At 45.3% G+C, this 18,364-nt stretch overlaps 1 protein-coding gene across 3 annotated transcripts in view; it reads left to right on the top strand.

Moving 5' to 3' along the window:
• Positions 1-745: 745 nt before the first annotated feature.
• Positions 746-18,364, top strand: part of SMIM3 (small integral membrane protein 3) — a 68,640-nt gene continuing 51,021 nt past the window's right edge. Inside the window, exon 1 of one of the 3 annotated variants that reach the window (XM_078653608.1) lies at positions 746-1,186. The gene's annotated coding sequence lies outside the window, so the exon portion shown is untranslated. Of the gene's footprint in view, positions 1,187-1,762; positions 1,814-6,056; positions 6,239-18,364 lie in introns of those variants that run through there. The other 2 variants (XM_078653611.1, XM_078653610.1) reach the window with 2 other exon arrangements.

An 18,364-nucleotide genomic window follows, 5' to 3' on the forward strand; every position in this document is an offset into this window, starting at 1 on the left:
ATTAAAGTGTTCCGAACAGGGGCCCCCAAAATGCGTTTGGCCTTGGGCCCCCAAAATCCTTAAAATGTCCCTGTATTTTGCTCTATAACATACCTTGAGCACATTGGCAAAGCCAATAGCTCTGGCTAAACACTTGAGTGACTTTACAACTTGTACATTTGCAATGTTTTCTATTTGTATCTCTTCCATGTGTGACTTTACAACTTGCACATTTGCAATTTTTTCGTGTTTGTATCTTTTATGTAACTCATGTAATCCTAAATCCTTATGTAACGCAACTGGTTCTTTTGTGAAGTGTCTGACACCTTTGGGTAATGTTCGTTCTATAGAAAATCGCATTAAATAAAATAAAAGCGAGACCTATTGACAATGCAATGATCAGGGTCTCGCATTTGCAATAGTTTGAGCTATTGGCATTGTAAATGACAATGGCTTTTATTTATGTATTTTGAAAACACACACTTTGTATTCAAAGGCCTTGCTCATGCTTGCAGGCTTTCAAAACACATGAATAAAAGGCATTGCAATTTACAATGCCAATAGCTAAAACTGTCACAAATGCGAGACATACTGCATGCAATGCTTGTTGTATATGTCATGTGTTGTATTCGGTGCCCCTTATCTCGGTCCACGGCTCAGTACTGGCACGCACCGTGCTATTTCACGAGTCCGCAGGACTGGTAGCCTCGGCCTGTGGGGTGCAAACTCTGCTTCTGCAGGTTCAGCCTTCAGAGGACAGGAGGCTTTCATTGCTGTGCCCAGGCCGCCCGGAGGCTCTGTGTGTGATCTTCCGCCTGCGCACGTGCGCGCGCGCCTCCGTACACTAGGCGGCCTCCAGCCCTCCTCAGACAAAGAGTGCCTTGTGCGGCTGCTGACAGGCAGCTCGTGTACTTTCTTCTCCCCTCGGGGATTGTGGAAACGTAAATTGGCAGTGAGAGAAGCCCCGGCCTGAGAGTGAGCTCTCGCGCTCTGTCTCGGTGTCTGCGCGAGCGGAGGAGCCCGGAGACAGCTCGCGCCGGCCGGTCTTGGGAAGCCTCGTCTCCGCCGTGCTTCATGCCTGTGGGATGTCGTCGTAAGGAAGCCGTGTGCCACGTGCCATCCTCTCTCTCGCGACCCCTGCGTGACGGAGCCGCCTCTGGCTGCCATGGGGGGCTGCTGAGCCACCCAGCGCCTGGAAGTACTGCAGGTATTTATGGGTTTATTAAACCATCTTTTCTGAGCAGTCTTGTTTGTGTTTAACGTTTGTGGTGTATTGCATTTATAGCATTCAAGCCCCATGGTTCTGGGGGGAGCACTGAAGGGCATTCTCTATCTCTACTATGGACGTGAATGTTTCCTTTTACCTCAGTCTCCGCAATTCTACCGCAACTTCCCGCCCCCGTCTCAGGAGAGACTCCGTTTCTCTTTCTGTGCATTGGAATCTGCCCGTTCTTCTGCCCGTCGTCTTTACCTCTCGCCGCCTTCTCCCTGGCCAGGGCTTAAGGTGCTACTAAGTCGTTTCTGAGGCGCTATATTAAACAAGCCCCTTGTTTCCAAGTTACGGTAAAACACACAAATCACTATCGGCGTGAATGAGAGGTACCTCAGAACAACACATGCGTTTATCTTTACTGTCCATCTGCACAGAGTGAGGAAGTTAGAAGTTAGTTGCAAAATACTGCATGTGCCTGGTGGCGCCTGAGGGAGAGGGAGGGACCTTGGGGGGAGAAAGACAACACGAATCAGAAGAGTGCCCCCGGGGTAGGGACCTTCTTTTCAGAATTTCCACTCTGCCGCCAGCAACCTTTTCTTTGCAGCTTCCTTGTTGTGTTCGGTAAACATCTGTATTTTCTCGTCACTGTTCGTTTCCGGGTAGTTAGTTTTCGCAAGAGTCATTTTCCCCTCTCTATGTAATCCCGTAATTTTATTTTGAAGCCGTGACAGGTGCCCAGATGGCACTGTAAGAGCACCATATTCTATTTGTCTAATCTGCGAAGCCGTTTAGCAGTCCAAGGTGATTCGGAATGCTTTGTGTCAAAGGTTTGCGACCGCCAATTTGTTAGCCACCAACTCCTTATAGAAGCCTGTAACAAAATTGGAAGGTGTCCAATGTGACACCTTCCCCCAAGTAAATTGACAAAAAGTTTGTTTTTGAGTAGTGGTCCAGAGAAGGGCAATGACAACCCTTAAACTTAAAAAAATCTTTAATGCAGATGTGTTTCCTTGAAGGAAAATGAGCAGCATTTAAAAACATACTGTATTAAAATGCGATCACAGAAGGTTCTCTGCTGACATGAGCAAGATATCATCCTTGTGTTGGCATCTAATTAGAGTGAGTTGCAATTTGCAACCACCTACCTCATAAATATTGATGAGGTAGGTCGAATTGTTACCCACTGTAAATGGTGTTTTTTGTAACCGGACTATTAGCGCATAGGTTGGTTCCCAAATTCAAAATTGCGACCGCTTTTTGTGAATCTGTTTTTGTACATCTGACCTAGAATCCTGCAGCCAGAGTGTGATGATCTTGCAGTAAAATTTTAACTTATATCCGATTGCATCCTGCTACTTTTAGCACTCCATCTATAATGGGAGAAGTAAAACCACAAGAAGCAGGTTGCAAATGAGTGCACTTTTAAAGGCGATGACTGGCTGTACATATCTCACCTGTCAGGTGTTAACTTAAACATCTCGACAATTACAGGAAAAGGGGCAAACCAATGTGTGACAGTGGGCAATAGAACCTTCCAAATAAGTTGTTTGCATTGGGAAGCCGCACTGCTTATAGTAAATGTTCACAAATAGATTCTGCTCTAAGGTTAGACGTATTTGTAGTGCTTAATTTGTGCTGGTGGTTTCAGGTGGTGGGCAGGGACTCCCATTTTTGGGGACTGGGACTTATTTTTCATCATGAGACTTTGACCCCGAGAAGTGAAATAAAAGCAGAAAGGGGGAAATTAGGAGGAAGAAAATTATAGAACAATGAGAACGGTACGAGGTTGAAGTAAATAGGCAGTGCAGCAGCTATGGCATTTAAGTGGTAGGGCAGTGCGGGTTTGGGGAAAGGGCAGTGCGAGGGGAAATGAATGTAAAAAATAGTAATGCTTACCTGCATTCTCCAGCATCGGTGCTCTTCTGGCCTCTGCTCCTCGACCTCGCGTCCCACCATGCCACAGAGTTCCCTACGCCAATCCAGATGCTGCTTTCATGCTGGTATTACCCAGCATGAGAGCAGCGTCATGATTGATGTGGGTGCCCAAGTTGGGCGCTTACTAAGGGTCTATGACCCTCTGCTTGTTCTCCACCTAGCTGTAAAGCACAGAGCGGGTGGAGAGATCGAAGTGTGCATGAGTGTTTGGCCGGGCTTTCACAGCAGGCCAAACTGTCATGCGCACTTGAAGCAAGCAGTGCCACCACTCCTGCTCCCTTCTGCAGCTGTGTCGTCATGCCGGAATGGAAGGACCCACCCTCGGCTCAGCTGCAGGAAATAAGGGAGAAGGGAGGAAAAATAAAAGGATAATAACCTTTGTTATTATAATTTTGTTTTTATTTTTCACTGCTCAAAAGCAGTGAGGCGACGCTCCTCCGCAGGTGGGGGAAGCAACACAGAGGGTGCAGGTTGGGGGAGAAAAGCAAACAGGTGTTTGGATAGGAATATTACATGATTACACTAAGGCGAATATCTGTTTAGACACGTATTTACTGGCACACCACTGTAGTGCAGGCACGTTGACTCTATGGTGTAATGCCGACCCTCTCCCTGTACGTTAAGTCGTAAATTACTTGGACTGTTCATAATTTAAGCAGAATGTCCATTCGCCTTTATTTTTCTCATAACGCTCAGCAGTAGTCTGTAATTCAAGCAAGTTCCATATTGTGCAGGTAACAGATGCAGTAAAAGACATTTTAACCTGCTTGACATTTGGCAGAACAGACATTAAAACTGTCTTCTACTGCACTATGAAAGGTTAATGAGAACTGAATACAACAAAGGTATCTTTCAACAGAACAGTTAACATTGTGGAACATTTGAAAGCTATGTTTTTGAATTTGTTTTCAATCTTTGCTGATTTCCTCGCATAAAATACGGCATGGAGCTTTTTAAGAACATGCGGTTTTATTTATCTTGAATATGTTAAATAATTTAGATTTTTTTTATCATTGCTTGTGACGGACCGATGCACGTATGAATGGACAGATAGATGTATGGTTTGATGGGTTTGTAGATTAAGAGTGAGGAATTAATGGAGAAGGTTGAAGAGGGGTGGATGGATGAATGGATGCCGAATTGGTGGGGTATATGGATGAATGGAAGGTTAATGGATCTGTTTGGATATATGTGTGTGCGGGGGTGCTAATTCGATACCAGTCATAACCCACTTTCCTAACCCCAAGTAAAATCACAAATGGCTGACTCTGCCCCAGCCCTGACATCCTTTAATAAATACTAACCTTCTGGGAAGCCAGAAACCTGGCCGTGTCCCAGCCCTACCCCACTTGCAGAGGCGCAGCTTGCCAACACATCTATTTCCCTCTATCCAGCTCCATCCTGCCAGGGGGGCTTCCCCTTCCTTCCTGCGCCCCCAGACAATACAAACCCGTCCCGGTTTCATGCGCCTGAGAAATGTCAGCTTCGCCATAGCGATTAGCTAAGGAGTCAGGGGAATGCAATGATTTCTGAGAAATTAGCGGAGCCCAGAGAGGTTTCTTGTTTGCTAATGCAACTAATCACCAATTTAGGATGCGACTACACTGAACATTCGTACATCATCCATCATGCACAGATGTACGGCCATTAACAGCTCATAAAAGGACACAGGCCTGAATTCAAGATTGCCGTTGGGTAATTATTCAATTAACTTTTCTGATTGTTTGGTTGTATATATTTTAGAATAGACACAAACAAGACAGAAATCATATGGACGTGTTTATTAAAATGTTCTACCAAAGCCGTGTTTCCTCAGACCAGAACATTGTGTTAATCTCATTATGAGGGATTGGAATGAACCTTTGTCGTGAAACGCAAGCAGCACGTATAAACGGCAGGCACAGTGGGATCCAGCATAACAAGGGGTCTTTGGGGGCAGCACAAGGGTTTTCTTCATCACCCCTCGTCGTTTTATTATGCATTCATTTGCAGACTCAGTACAAGGAAAACATCCAGTTTCTAGGCTCGATGCATAACAAAGTATTTTACAAATACCTCCCAAGAAATAAAAATATATAAAATGAAAAAGAAATAAAATACGTATAAAACACTATGTACAAGTATTTATTCTGACTAATTTCTTCTTGATTCATAAGGTACTTTTTTAAATCAGCTCTAAAATTATTTAGGGGATAGTACGACTCAGCCATCCCAAATTCTTTCTCAATCTTGAAGCATGGTCAATGCTTAGATCATACACAGGTCTGATGAATAGGTGTTGGACTTGCTTGAAACATGGTCATAGAAAACTGTGGAATATTCAAATAAATATCCATACAGTAACAAGGACTTGAAAATACAATTGCTTGAACCAAGGCAATTTTTCGCTTAGTTCTCAACAATTGGCAAATCTTTGCTATATGTTATAGAAGGTTGTACAGTATGTTAACAACTGACAGGTGGGAATAAACGACAACTCCATATCAAAGATCACACCCAGATTCCTGACTGCTAAGAAAGACTTAGCTGGAGGTCCAAGTGGTATAAGCCAGTCGACTGAGACTATAGGAGATGGCGTAAGACTAAATAGCTTTTCTAGCATTACAGTAGAGATCGTATCTCGCCATCCAATTTTTAAGTGCTATCAGTCAATAATCCTGTTGGTAGTCTTACTAGTACGATCCAACAGAATTGCGTTGTTGTCAGCGTACATTTGACACGACAGACCATGAGTCAACAATATGGCCTCTAGATAAGGTAAAGCACTCAGATATGCCATGCTCCAAAGGATGCTGCTGTGAAGTGTATTGATCGAAATTTACTTGTTCCTGACAATCCGTAAGATCTTATCCACCTTAGAGCCCCACCTCTCACTTCTAAAACATGTCCCAGGAGATCAGTGTGTCCACTCCACTCCCAGCACACGTCATTTTCGAGCGGCACACAATTGCCCCTGAACGTGTATTGGCACACACAACTTGGATTGACTTTCACGAGGGCAACATACACATCCTTGCCCCCCTCTGGATTAGATCCTATTGTTGGAGCAATATTTCCTGCCCTTTGGATTGGATACAGCTGCTGCTACGACAGCACACTTCTCATACATGGGTAAGATGGGTATTCCACCCCCTTCGTAGCTTAATTTTAGGATATTATTGTGTATATCATGTACGACCAGGTTACTAAACCAGTGAGCAGATGTATTCCTTTCACTTAGGTGACTCACCTCCGTTGCAGCTTGCACATTGTGGTTTCGCAGCCCTGCCCAGTAATCTCCTGTTTATCACAATACCCCTGGGCCATACAAGAAACGTATTATACCTTTCCTCCTTACCATGGAGTTTTAACTGCATCCCAGATTGTAATCTTGCCCCCAGTTATCCTCATGCCCTGAAGGGACCCCTGGATTGGGTTAGGGTTCGAAACGTCATAAACAATTTACATACAGACCAAACTGTTGGCATTTGTTAATTACCTACACACGGGAGACCGTTGGCCTGTTCTAACAGATAAAACGTTCTGAGTTATTTGTATATCAACATACAACTGTTTATTCACGTACTGTTCACCAGTTTTTGTGGTTTCTTCTCATTAGGGATCACTTGGCATAGATTTGTCACATACATTGGAATGTATTTAGTTTATGTTGTGGTTTCTTCTCACTGTGATCGTTGTTCCCGGACTCTGTCACATCAATTGGAATGTATTTAGTTTATGATGTAATAAACCACTTTCTACAATTAAAACCTGCATTTATATTAGTATGCATTTACTTCCTACAGTGATTTCACTGTGTAAAATGTCCTATTGTTTAAATGGGATCCATGCAAACCACTGGTCCTTTCATAACGATATACCCAGGTTCACATAGCCCTTGGGTGGCTCTTGTTGTTTGTAATCATAGTATGACATCCGACACACTAGTGATAGACTTACTACTTGGTCTGAACGTTGTCAATTTCACAACAAATAGTTGGCTAGTGTGAACGTTTTTCTGTTGTGATGTGTTGGAAATTTCCTGTGCCAGAATGGGATGTTGCTGTGGTGTTTCTGTTTAGGTCAGAGTGGGTGCGTAGCCGATCTGGCTGTAGGTCATGCTGTGACAAATGTTCGACAGACATGATAGTAGTATTGCTAAGGTTGTGTCTTGATGTTCCACCCTACCCTGATGAGATTTTAGCTTACCTGTGTGTGTTTGTTTTCACAGACATTGGGTCTTGGTGGAGAGGAAAATCCAGAGGCTTTGGCTCAGCTAGTGGAGGATGTTAGTGGGGTGACCCTATAGAAGAATGTGGGTTCTAAGTTGTGTGACTGTATTTTGAGAAGCATGTGTCCAAGCTTTGCTGATGATTCAGGAGGACATCCTAGGTGCGTGGGGTATTAGCTGTGGTAAGAGTAGGGGAACTACGAGCAATTGTAAAGGACAGAGCTAAAAAGGGTGGCGAGGGCTAAGGTGAAGGGTTGATTAATGGTGACAATAACCAGTTGTATTGTATTGAAATTGCATCTATATAGCGCTTACTGCCCCGACGAAGCATCAAAGTGCTTTTTTCTGCGAGTAGCACGCTACTCCGGAAGCCAAATTGGATTAATAGTGAATTAGTATAGTGAAATATGAAATTAATTTGAGTGGTGGACATTTAGTCTGTTGTTTGGATTGAAAAGGATCGTGGCGGGAGTATCAACGGCGACCAGAAGGCCCGATCAAATCCAGTGCTCACGCTGCCCAAAGAGTTTCACAGACCACAATAATGGGTCTATGGTGTATAACAAGGAGAAGAACTATCACAAAAGACAAGTTTTTACCCTATTTATTTATTCATTTTTACGTTTTATATAGCGCTGGCTTAACCCAGAGGTATCGGAGCGCTTTACATGAGGAGGGACAATTGCTTCAAAACATAGTTACATAGTTACACCAGTTTCAGGTACGTAGTTACGGGAGATACATGAGTTACAAAGGCATGGCTCAGGTATGGTGAGGAACAGCTGGCAGGGGGAGAGAGATTTGGGGAAGAGAGGGAAGGAATAGAAGAGGAAGAAAAAGAGTGAGGGAGGAAAGAGGGGAGGTAGGGGGTAGGAAACACAACGGGGTGATGAGAAAAGAAACCGTGTCTGACGATCGGATGGGTAGGTGACGGCCAAGGGGATAACCAGAGCCAAAAAACTCCACTGATCACCCTAGATGTGGGTCTACTAGGAATACCCAAAAGCAACAATGGCTATATCCAGTAAAGGTACAATCTCCACCAAGAGTGACTCTGGGTCAATGGGGAACACCCAGAAGCAATGAAGACTTCACCACAGGAAATTTATATATGCAGTAAATATTCTTTATGGAATATCCAGAAGAGGGAATGGCTTCACCTAGTAAAGTGGAATTGTCGCACAGGAAAGTGATATACCTAAGGGTCGGTCTGATTGGGTATAACCTGTAAGGGAAAAGATTCCGCCCAGGAAGAAAATTACTTACCCCAACGGAGGTTGATTCCTCCAATAGTGGGTCCTTGGGGAAAACCCAGAAGTGACAATTACTCTACTGAGTGAAAATAAATACTGCAGTGGAGGGGCTAGCCATATGATGCTACAGAAGAAACAATTGCTCTACCCAGAAAAGGTATATACACCAGTAGTGGATCTATTAGTTGTACGCAGCAGTGACACATTTTCTGACATTGATCCACATTCAGTCCATCACTTGTTGTTTTTGCAATTGCCGCCCTAAGTGCGCTGGGGATGCCCAGACGTGGGTCCCAGGCACTCCACACCACTTGGAGTCAAGCTAGCCGGGCTGAAGAGAGGTGTTACCTCGAAACCGGTCCGGTCCTCGGATGCTTGATTCCGTTCTGGGAAGGACATGGCTTTTGTAGTTCGGACTGGACTGTTCCCATGGGGCAACAGGGTCAGAGCTGATTTGCATATCGCCATTGTCTAACCCAGGGTGGTGTGGAGTGCAAAAAAACGATGGATTTGGGCCCAGATCTTTTGACTGGGGGAGTGTGTGACATTGATCCACATTCAGTCCATCACTTGTTGTTTTTGCAATTGCCGCCCTAAGTGCGCTGGGGATGCCCAGACGTGGGTCCCAGGCACTCCACACCACTTGGAGTCAAGCTAGCCGGGCTGAAGAGAGGTGTTACCTCGAAACCGGTCCGGTCCTCGGATGCTTGATTCCGTTCTGGGAAGGACATGGCTTTTGTAGTTCGGACTGGACTGTTCCCATGGGGCAACAGGGTCAGAGCTGATTTGCATATCGCCATTGTCTAACCCAGGGTGGTGTGGAGTGCAAAAAAACGATGGATTTGGGCCCAGATCTTTTGACTGGGGGAGTGTTTGACATTGATCCACATTCAGTCCATCACTTGTTGTTTTTGCAATTGCCGCCCTAAGTGCGCTGGGGATGCCCAGACGTGGGTCCCAGGCACTCCACACCACTTGGAGTCAAGCTAGCCGGGCTGAAGAGAGGTGTTACCTCGAAACCGGTCCGGTCCTCGGATGCTTGATTCCGTTCTGGGAAGGACATGGCTTTTGTAGTTCGGACTGGACTGTTCCCATGGGGCAACAGGGTCAGAGCTGATTTGCATATCGCCATTGTCTAACCCAGGGTGGTGTGGAGTGCAAAAAAACGATGGATTTGGGCCCAGATCTTTTGACTGGGGGAGTGTGTGACATTGATCCACATTCAGTCCATCACTTGTTGTTTTTGCAATTGCCGCCCTAAGTGCGCTGGGGATGCCCAGACGTGGGTCCCAGGCACTCCACACCACTTGGAGTCAAGCTAGCCGGGCTGAAGAGAGGTGTTACCTCGAAACCGGTCCGGTCCTCGGATGCTTGATTCCGTTCTGGGAAGGACATGGCTTTTGTAGTTCGGACTGGACTGTTCCCATGGGGCAACAGGGTCAGAGCGGATTTGCATATCGCCATTGTCTAACCCAGGGTGGTGTGGAGTGCAAAAAACCGATGGATTTGGGCCCAGATCTTTTGACTGGGGGAGTGTGTGACATTGATCCACATTCAGTCCATCACTTGTTGTTTTTGCATTTTCTGTCCAAGGCAGGCTATATGCAGGGGAATTGAGTCTATAAGGGGTACCCAGAAATGCGATGGTGCAACTCACTGGGAAGGATGTGATACTACTAGGTAAAATATTTGAGCAGACATTGAGTGGAGGTCCTGAAAAAGGAGGAAGAAGTTGGATATAAAGGCTGAGAGGAGTTTCAGGGATTCTGCCATAGGTCATTTTCATGTATAACAGGCCCAAATAGAGAAAGAGTCACCACTGAAAGTTACTGTTAACCTCTGCAACATTTACCCAGACAGTGTGATGGGAGAGTTGAAAGTAGTGAGTAGTCACAGGACCATAACGGGGCTGAAACAACTGCACCCAGTCCAGATGCAGGGTAAGAAGAGGCAGAGACTGCGCAGAGGGGGAAGAAATATCTGAAAGGAACAAGCACTGGCGAAGCTAATAGGACTCACCTTTCTGATCCAGTGGCTTTCCCGATGTTGTACAGTATCATGGTGTACAGCATTAACAAAAAAAGAAGTGATAAGGCAATTCTCATATGTGAACTAACACATTATGACCCTACTGGTATAATGCATCATTCAGTAGGCATGCACACGTGTGATACTCATGTCTACCAAATGACATAGGTGCCATTTTATTTCCTTTTTTTTCAAGATTCTGGATGGTAGATCCACTTGAAGTGGCAAATAAAAACATACATTTTCACTTGCGCAAAAACTCATTTTGGAAACCTAAGCAGCCCTGCAGCATATGAGTGAGGCGGGGCCATTCCCCAATTTTTTTTTTTTTAAAACACAGTAAGGATGGGCAAGCACAAAAGGAGGGGATTGAAGGAAGAGTGATGGATTGGGGAGGTAGCAATATCGAGTTGACGAGGGGATTAACTATAAATAATAAAAAATTCGGGGTGGCCGGATAAGGGAGGAACAAGGAACACTATAGACTGAAACCATAGCACTTGAGGGAGATAGTAAATGGGAAAAGGAAGGAGCAGATATTACTGATACAAAATCACACAAGGGAAAGTGCATGCAGGGAAGAGAGCAACTAAAAGTGTGCAAGGCAGGAAATTTGAGGAGTGAGGCACTCAAAGGAGACAGCTGGAAAACATGCACTCTCATGAAGTGCTTAAAGAAAAAGAAAAATGTAGTTCTCTAAATTTGATTAGTGGAACAATTCCAGTTAAATGATACAAGTCAGCCAAACAAAAGGATAGTAGAGAGGATAACCCTAGGGCAGGGTCGTACACAAGAAGAAGAAGGCAAGCCGTTGAATAAGAAGCAGTTGTGTGTATAATGCACATCGTTGATGCCTGTGGGAGGCACTTTTAGCAGTGCAAGTGGGTCTCTTCAGCAGTATGAGCACTGCAGATATGTAAGCGACTGTGGAGAGAACTGTTTCAAGCCAAAAAGTCCTAACTGATTGTATCAGCTTCCCCATACCCCTATTTTTTATTTATTCTCGGAGTATCCTTGTAGTCTTATTTTTTAGGTCTCGCCTAAAAAGCGCTTGCGCTATCTCTTCGAGATATGCTGTATTCAGTTATAGAATTGAAGCTTCGTCCACTGTCCGCCTATCTTTTTAAGCAGCTCTTGTCACTGTCCTTTGTAAACGGCTTTTAATTGGTTAATAGGCTTAGTAGTCCCTCCTTAGAACCGCCTCGTCTCTTCTTGTTACCTCCCATGAGGACATCCCCTGTTAGATATGTTGTTACTTGGTAGGCTTCAATTACAGCCTCTGAGCACTATTTAGTTAAATGGCTCTCTCGCAATGCTTTCTTTTTGGTTTTTCTAAGCACGGCACGCCTCAGTTGATATAATTGCGGCCGTGCCTTTGGTTTGTTGTGCGCGGCCTCATGTTTTTTTTTCAGTCTTTATATTAACTGTTTGGTTTTAAAGCTCCCAATGCGGCGCTTTCATTTTAATGGCGGCCGCGCGCCTTTCTTTAGACGCGGCTTGTCTAAAGAAAAGTGTGCAGGTGCTATTAAAGTGAAAGCGCGGAAGGGGGTGCTTTTACAAAAAAATATATATTTGTTTGTCAACTTGATAAACAAATGCTTTTTTTGTAAAAGCACCCCATACGGCACTTTCACTTTAGTGACGGCTGCACACCTTTCTTTAGACGAGCCACTTCTAAAGAAAAGGTGTGGCCGCTATTAAAGTGAAAGTGCAGCATGAGGCGCTTTCACAAAAAAAAACATTGTAGAGCCGTCCAACCCATTTTCCTTGCTTACATTAGGGGCCATTGCACTCTTGCTGCTCTTTGGTAACTTCAGGTTGTTTTGAGAGAAAACAGAAATACAAATAACCACAGCAAGCAGAAAATGCTTTCCAGTAATACAGCAGTAACAATGACGAAGCGAGAGGTGAGGGCGTGCTTTGGAGTGTGCAGGTGAGCAATCTCGAATGAAACAGATTTATAGAAAGAACTTGAGCCAGAACATAAAGTGCTATAGGTTTCCTTGTGGTTACTTCAAAGCGCTAAATGAACCAAGTAGGTGATAGACAGAAACGGCGGTCAAAGTCCCATGAGAGACAGGAGCGCGGCTGACGTTCTTCAATCACTGTTCCTGGTGGCTTTGAGTTTGGTTGAATTTATTGTGAAACAGTTCTGTTTTCAGGTCTTTCTTGAAGCAGAGGTAGTTTCTTTCTGCGCTGCCAGTTGGGTTGAGTGAGTTCCTCAGCTTGGGCCACTGAACCTTCATGGATTTGCCTCCGTGTTTATTTCTTCTGAAGTCTCAATGTCAAGAGAAGGTTTGTGATGGCTAACACAGGTGTCAGCAGAGGCAGACAACCTTGCTTTCTCCTCACCTGCCCATGTTAGAATCCCTGCATCCACCATACTTCACATCATCCAGTCTGGGCTAACATACCAAAATATCCAACTCGCCCACAGATGCCCAGGCTCCCTGTCCAGTGTCCCATCTTTGCACTTTTGACTGTAGCCCGTGCACCTTCGTGTTAGCAGATTGTGAGACTGAGCACAGACATGAGTAGACAACCTTTAAGAAATGCATACTGTGACTCGTGATCTCTGAGCTCAGCAGCCCTCACAGATTAAATCCGGGCAGCAATGTGCGTCTTGAAAGTTTTTTCCCTCCGTATCTCAGCAGTGGGTTTTGCTAGTCGGACTGTGCCAGACCTCACGCTGCACATTGTCAGATGAGGAGACGTGCCGGGTAAAGCCCCTCTTCCAATTACGTATACTTAAGGAAGCGCTGGTCTATCACTGCTTTGACTGCGTAACTCGTTTCTCTTCAGGGCTGAAACCCTTTTATTGTAGTGTGAACTCCATCGCTGGAGCGCTCTCCTGCCTTATGCCTGGAAACATTGATTGATTTCTGGGTAATTTAGGAACAGTGTCTCCCAGCAAGGCCTCGAGTATATACCTGAATTATTAATGAGAACGGCGTTCTTCGTTGTTAAGTAATCTCCCTTTTTGAAAACTGCAGTACAAAATCAGCAAAGGTTTTTTATAGGAGAGATATTGCAATATGTGTTTAGCAGTGCGTGTTTGGTATCCCAGAGGCTGTCCTGTGTCTCAAGTCCTCAGAAAGGTCATTCCCAGTACTGGTACAGTGCGAGCTCCGGGAAGACCATATTTTACAGTAGTGTTGTTGGTATTTCCCAAACTGTGTTCACTAACATAAACGGTGCGACAGACCAGCTCTGTTGCCAGCCTTCTTTCCCTACATGGTTTCCCTTTCTGATGTAACTCTGTTACTTTACAATACGTTGTTTCTTAAACTCTATCTTTTCAGTTTTTCATCGGCCTTGAATATCTCGGCTGAGAAAGGCAGGCAGCCAAAGCCAGAGTAGTAACTTTTTCAATCCAGTGACTTTATCGATGGAGAAATCTAGGAGTAGGGCCCTCCTCACTGTCGTCCCAATATATGGGGCCCTTTTCATAGTATATCTCAAATTCCTTGAGCAGCTATAATCAGACGCTTATATTAGATACGGAAAAACTCTGCTTTTCCTGTCTTTGGAAATTATGTCATTAGGAGGTCATTTTGGTTGGTGGAGTTTGCATAAAACCTTTTTCATTCTACTATGTTTCTGCTGGTGACCCTTTTAAGGAATGATTTAGATGCCCTACAATGCAACAACCAATCCCCTGTTACCTTTCTAGGCTCCCAATCTAAGGACCAACCTCATTTGATATATTTTCTCAACAAAAATGCCTCAGGCTCAAGACAGACAAAGTACACCTGCGAGTGTGTATTCTACTCAAGAAAGGTGTGAAATAGAGTAGAGGCCCTAGAAATCAGTCTAATCATGTACTCGACCAGTTCCTTTAGTGAACAGAAATCCTTAATACTCTGACTGCATTTAGAAAATCTAGTTGAAGCGTGGTGGCTGCTTAGTTTCCCGCATTCTCTTCAGAAGACATCACCTGGGAGCTGTTGGTAGCATCAGCAGAAGGATGTGGGTTTTGTAGCATTCAGTTCAAGGCATGACAGTGCTTTTATTGATACTCTGCGCATCATTTCCTTTGTGCAGAACGGCCTGTGGGTGCTAAAAGAAAGATGACTTGCCTGTGACCATTAAATCTGTCATAACACTATCTCATGCGCGATCATGGAATCCTGGCAAGACTGGGCTCACCGTTGTCAATGGTCTGCTCCTTGTCTTTTTGTCACTTGCCTGTTCCTCCGTTTATCACAATTAACTGTGAAGATAGTCAAGGTTTCTTGCATTAAGAGATATAGACTACCAGCCTGATCCAAAGTTGGGTGCTAATGTAAATCCCTATAATTTTTGGATGAAGTGGTAATTCCTAAGAATCCAGCTATAAACTTTACTTCACTATTGTTTTAAGATGGTGGAGAAAATTCAACTGTTCTGTTCTCCTCCAGATTTACCATTTCCTCTAGGAATTACTGGACTTTGCATTACCACAAAACTCGGGATCAGGGTCTGTGTGAAAGTTAAACAGTATCAATTAGGGTCTTAAGTATTTATTTTAAGTTCACGTCTCTAACTTCGCTCTTTCTCTTGGACTGCAAATTTGACCCTTTCTAGTCAATAACAAGCATGTTTGCAAGATGTTTATTAAATGTAATGATCCACTTAGGGCTCTGATTTCGGACCATTTTATAACATTTGTTAGGAACTCTCGGAGCCAGTGGTCTCTGTTCTGCTTCATTTGATGAGGCTGGATGAAGGTTGCATAGTTGCTTGTGACACCCCCATATGGATGCTAGTCACTCTGTCACTCTCTTCTTTCTGTTCATAAAAGTGAAATGTATTTTTCATGCAAAATAGAGGTGACAAGCTGCTTTCTCCAAGCATTGGATTGTAGTCTACTCAAGCGAACTAGCCACTCTCACTGACTCTATGGCACAGTCAAAGCATCAAAATTAAATAAAATTATAAATTGTTAAACTGGTCCAGTATAGGCATTTGCCTGGTTGAAAATCTTCATAATGGAGAGAGGTTTGGAACTACCAAGGAAAAGCACTTGATCTTCCATTGGCCGAATTTGCTGATCATATCTCAGCCATCCTTAAAACTCAGGCTCAGGTTGCTAACCAAGACGATGGATTCTAACTTGCTAAGCTGTGCACCGCGCCCATTCACAATCCTCCAATATCCTACTGCCCGCCTCGACCCCCAACCCTGACCGCCAGGGCAACCGGGAAAAGTAAATGATTGAAGGTCACTACCTGCCATAGCGCGATTCTTGTTACTTGAAGCACCGGGGCCCGTCAATGTCACCCTGTGGACCTGTGAGACGTTGGCTATGGTACAGTGGAGAGGACATGGCAAAGAAAGACTGTGACAGTAGTCGAGAGGAGGCTCCTGCTCTGACAGTGAGATGTGTCTTCGGCCACTATCAGGGAATCTGCTCACGGCCCCTGGTGGTGAGAGACAGGCACCGACAGACTTAGGCACTGCGCGGTGAGCTGAAGGCAGAGCAAATCCCAGCCTGATTGGGGACATGGCCCTGACCCTCATCTGCCCTTCCCAGCCAATCTAATGCCGCTGGGGCTGGAGGGGGTCATGCTGGAGCTGCTGATGGCCCACTGAGGCTAATTGTTACAACAATGGGAGTGTGAGTGGACACTCCCTATGCTGTACTAGAGGCACAATCTCTAGCAGGCCTAGGACTGTGGTGTTTTTAGCCTTGTGGTGAAATTTACTGAGATTTGTTCTGTTCGGGTGCCTTGGGTTTTGACCTGTCACTGCTAAGGCTTTGCAAACAGAAGCAACATGGACCTCACTCTTCTATTATATATGTGTATCACAACCCTAGAAATGGGTGTAGGAGAGATACAATATCAGACCACACAGAAACCTGGCACTTGCTGCTGGATCCTCGGCTTCCACATCTGCTCTACTGCTTAGGGCGTACCGTAACTACCTTTGAAACAGAAACCACTCCCAGTCTTGAAATTGCAGAGCCTCAGGTACTCAACCTCAGCTGAATCTCAATCAAGAGGACACTATCTGGAGTATTGAATACTGGTAGGATAGTGTCTGATTGAAAACTGATGCATCGAACAATTGACTAGGGGCTGACCTGTCTGGGAGATGATGGTTCCTCATAGAAGTTGTTCTGGGAACTGTATAAACTAATGTGGAGGGTGAGACCAAGAGGTATGGGGCAGGTGGTTGTGATGGTTGGGCAAGCAAGTTAGGTGTTTAGATTTTCCCCCCATACAGCAGATACCTCACAGATAGGAACCAATTTCAGTTATTTGATCATGTTTAGGGGCTGTTGCTACAGGAAACAAAGAGACAGATTTGTTCTTTTGCCACATTAGTGGGGGTCTTTGTTCCATCCCGCGACAGATATTTCATATTTTTGAAGTGTAGGGTCAAAGGAGGGTTGAGATTACTTCCAATGTTTTAGTTAAAATATCCCGGCATCTCATTTGTTTAAACCCCCATGGCCGGCCCAAACGGAATATTTCCAGAGGGACAACTTTGAATCCTGGAATGTGAACAGTCTTGTCGAAAAGATCGAAAGAGCTGTGGTCCTCAGGGCAGCCAAATGACTCCACCCAAACTTACTTCTTCAAGAGGAAACTCATCTTGTGGGTTTCAGATGTCCATTTCTGGCCTGATTTGGCTTCTCACCAGTGTTTCATGCGGGTTTCAGCAGAGATTGAGGACGTTCGACCATACTAATCCACAGTCATTTGCCTTTACTATAACACAGGTATGTCACAACAATTAGGGGTGATTTGTGGCAATCACAGGTGTTTTGCTTGGGAAGCCGTTATATTTGATAAATGTTTAGTCCTTCTCCGTACCTGGGGACTATAGGTAAGATGCTGGCACACATCCGTTTTGGGTTATAAGTCCTGGGTGGAGACATAAATGGGGTTGCTGATTGGAAAGGTGACAGGACAGAGATGACAGGGCATACACAGCAGGACCTCTCCCCACTAGCTAAATTCCTTGATGCACTGTGGGCACAGATGTTTGGAGAAAGATCTTCCAATGGATCACCACCGAAACCAGAAAGATGGTCACCCAGGCCCTCGTCACCATCCGCCTGGACTACGGGAAGACCCCGCCTAGCAGACCCGGCAGCAAGAAAGCCCCATGGTTCACCGACGAACTCAAGAGCTCCAAGAAGAACTGCCGAGCCCTCGAGAAAGCCTGGCGCAGAGACCCAACACCGAACAACATGACTGCCCTCAAATTCGCCACCCGAAAACACCACCAACTGATCCACGCCACCAAGAAAACTGCATTCAAGGAACGACTGGACAACAACGCACACAACAGCAAGGAACTCTTCAACATCGTTAAGGAGCTCTCCAACCCCGGCGCCGGAAACAACGACATCACCCCCTCGCAAGTCCTCTGCAACTCCCTCGCCCTCTACTTCCACAACAAGATCGCGGACATACACAACAGTCTCAGCTCTCAACCGACGCACTCCACGACGGAACCACCACCCTCCGCGCCTGGACCCCGATCAGCACCGAAGACACCATCCGCACGATGAACTCCATCCACTCCGGATCTCCAACCCACCCCTGCCCTCACCACGTCTTCAACAAGGCCGACGCTGTCATCGCACCCCACCTGCGGGACATCATCAACACCTCCTTCGACACCGCTACCTTCCCGGAGAGCTGGAACCACGCCGAACTCAGCGCCCTACTAAAGAAACCATCAGCCGACCCCACCGACCTCAAGAACTACCGCCCCATCTCGCTGCTCCCGTTTCCTGCCAAAGTCATC

This window comes from Lissotriton helveticus, chromosome 7 (genome assembly GCF_964261635.1).
Source record: "Lissotriton helveticus chromosome 7, aLisHel1.1, whole genome shotgun sequence".
Classification (NCBI taxonomy): domain Eukaryota; kingdom Metazoa; phylum Chordata; class Amphibia; order Caudata; family Salamandridae; genus Lissotriton; species Lissotriton helveticus.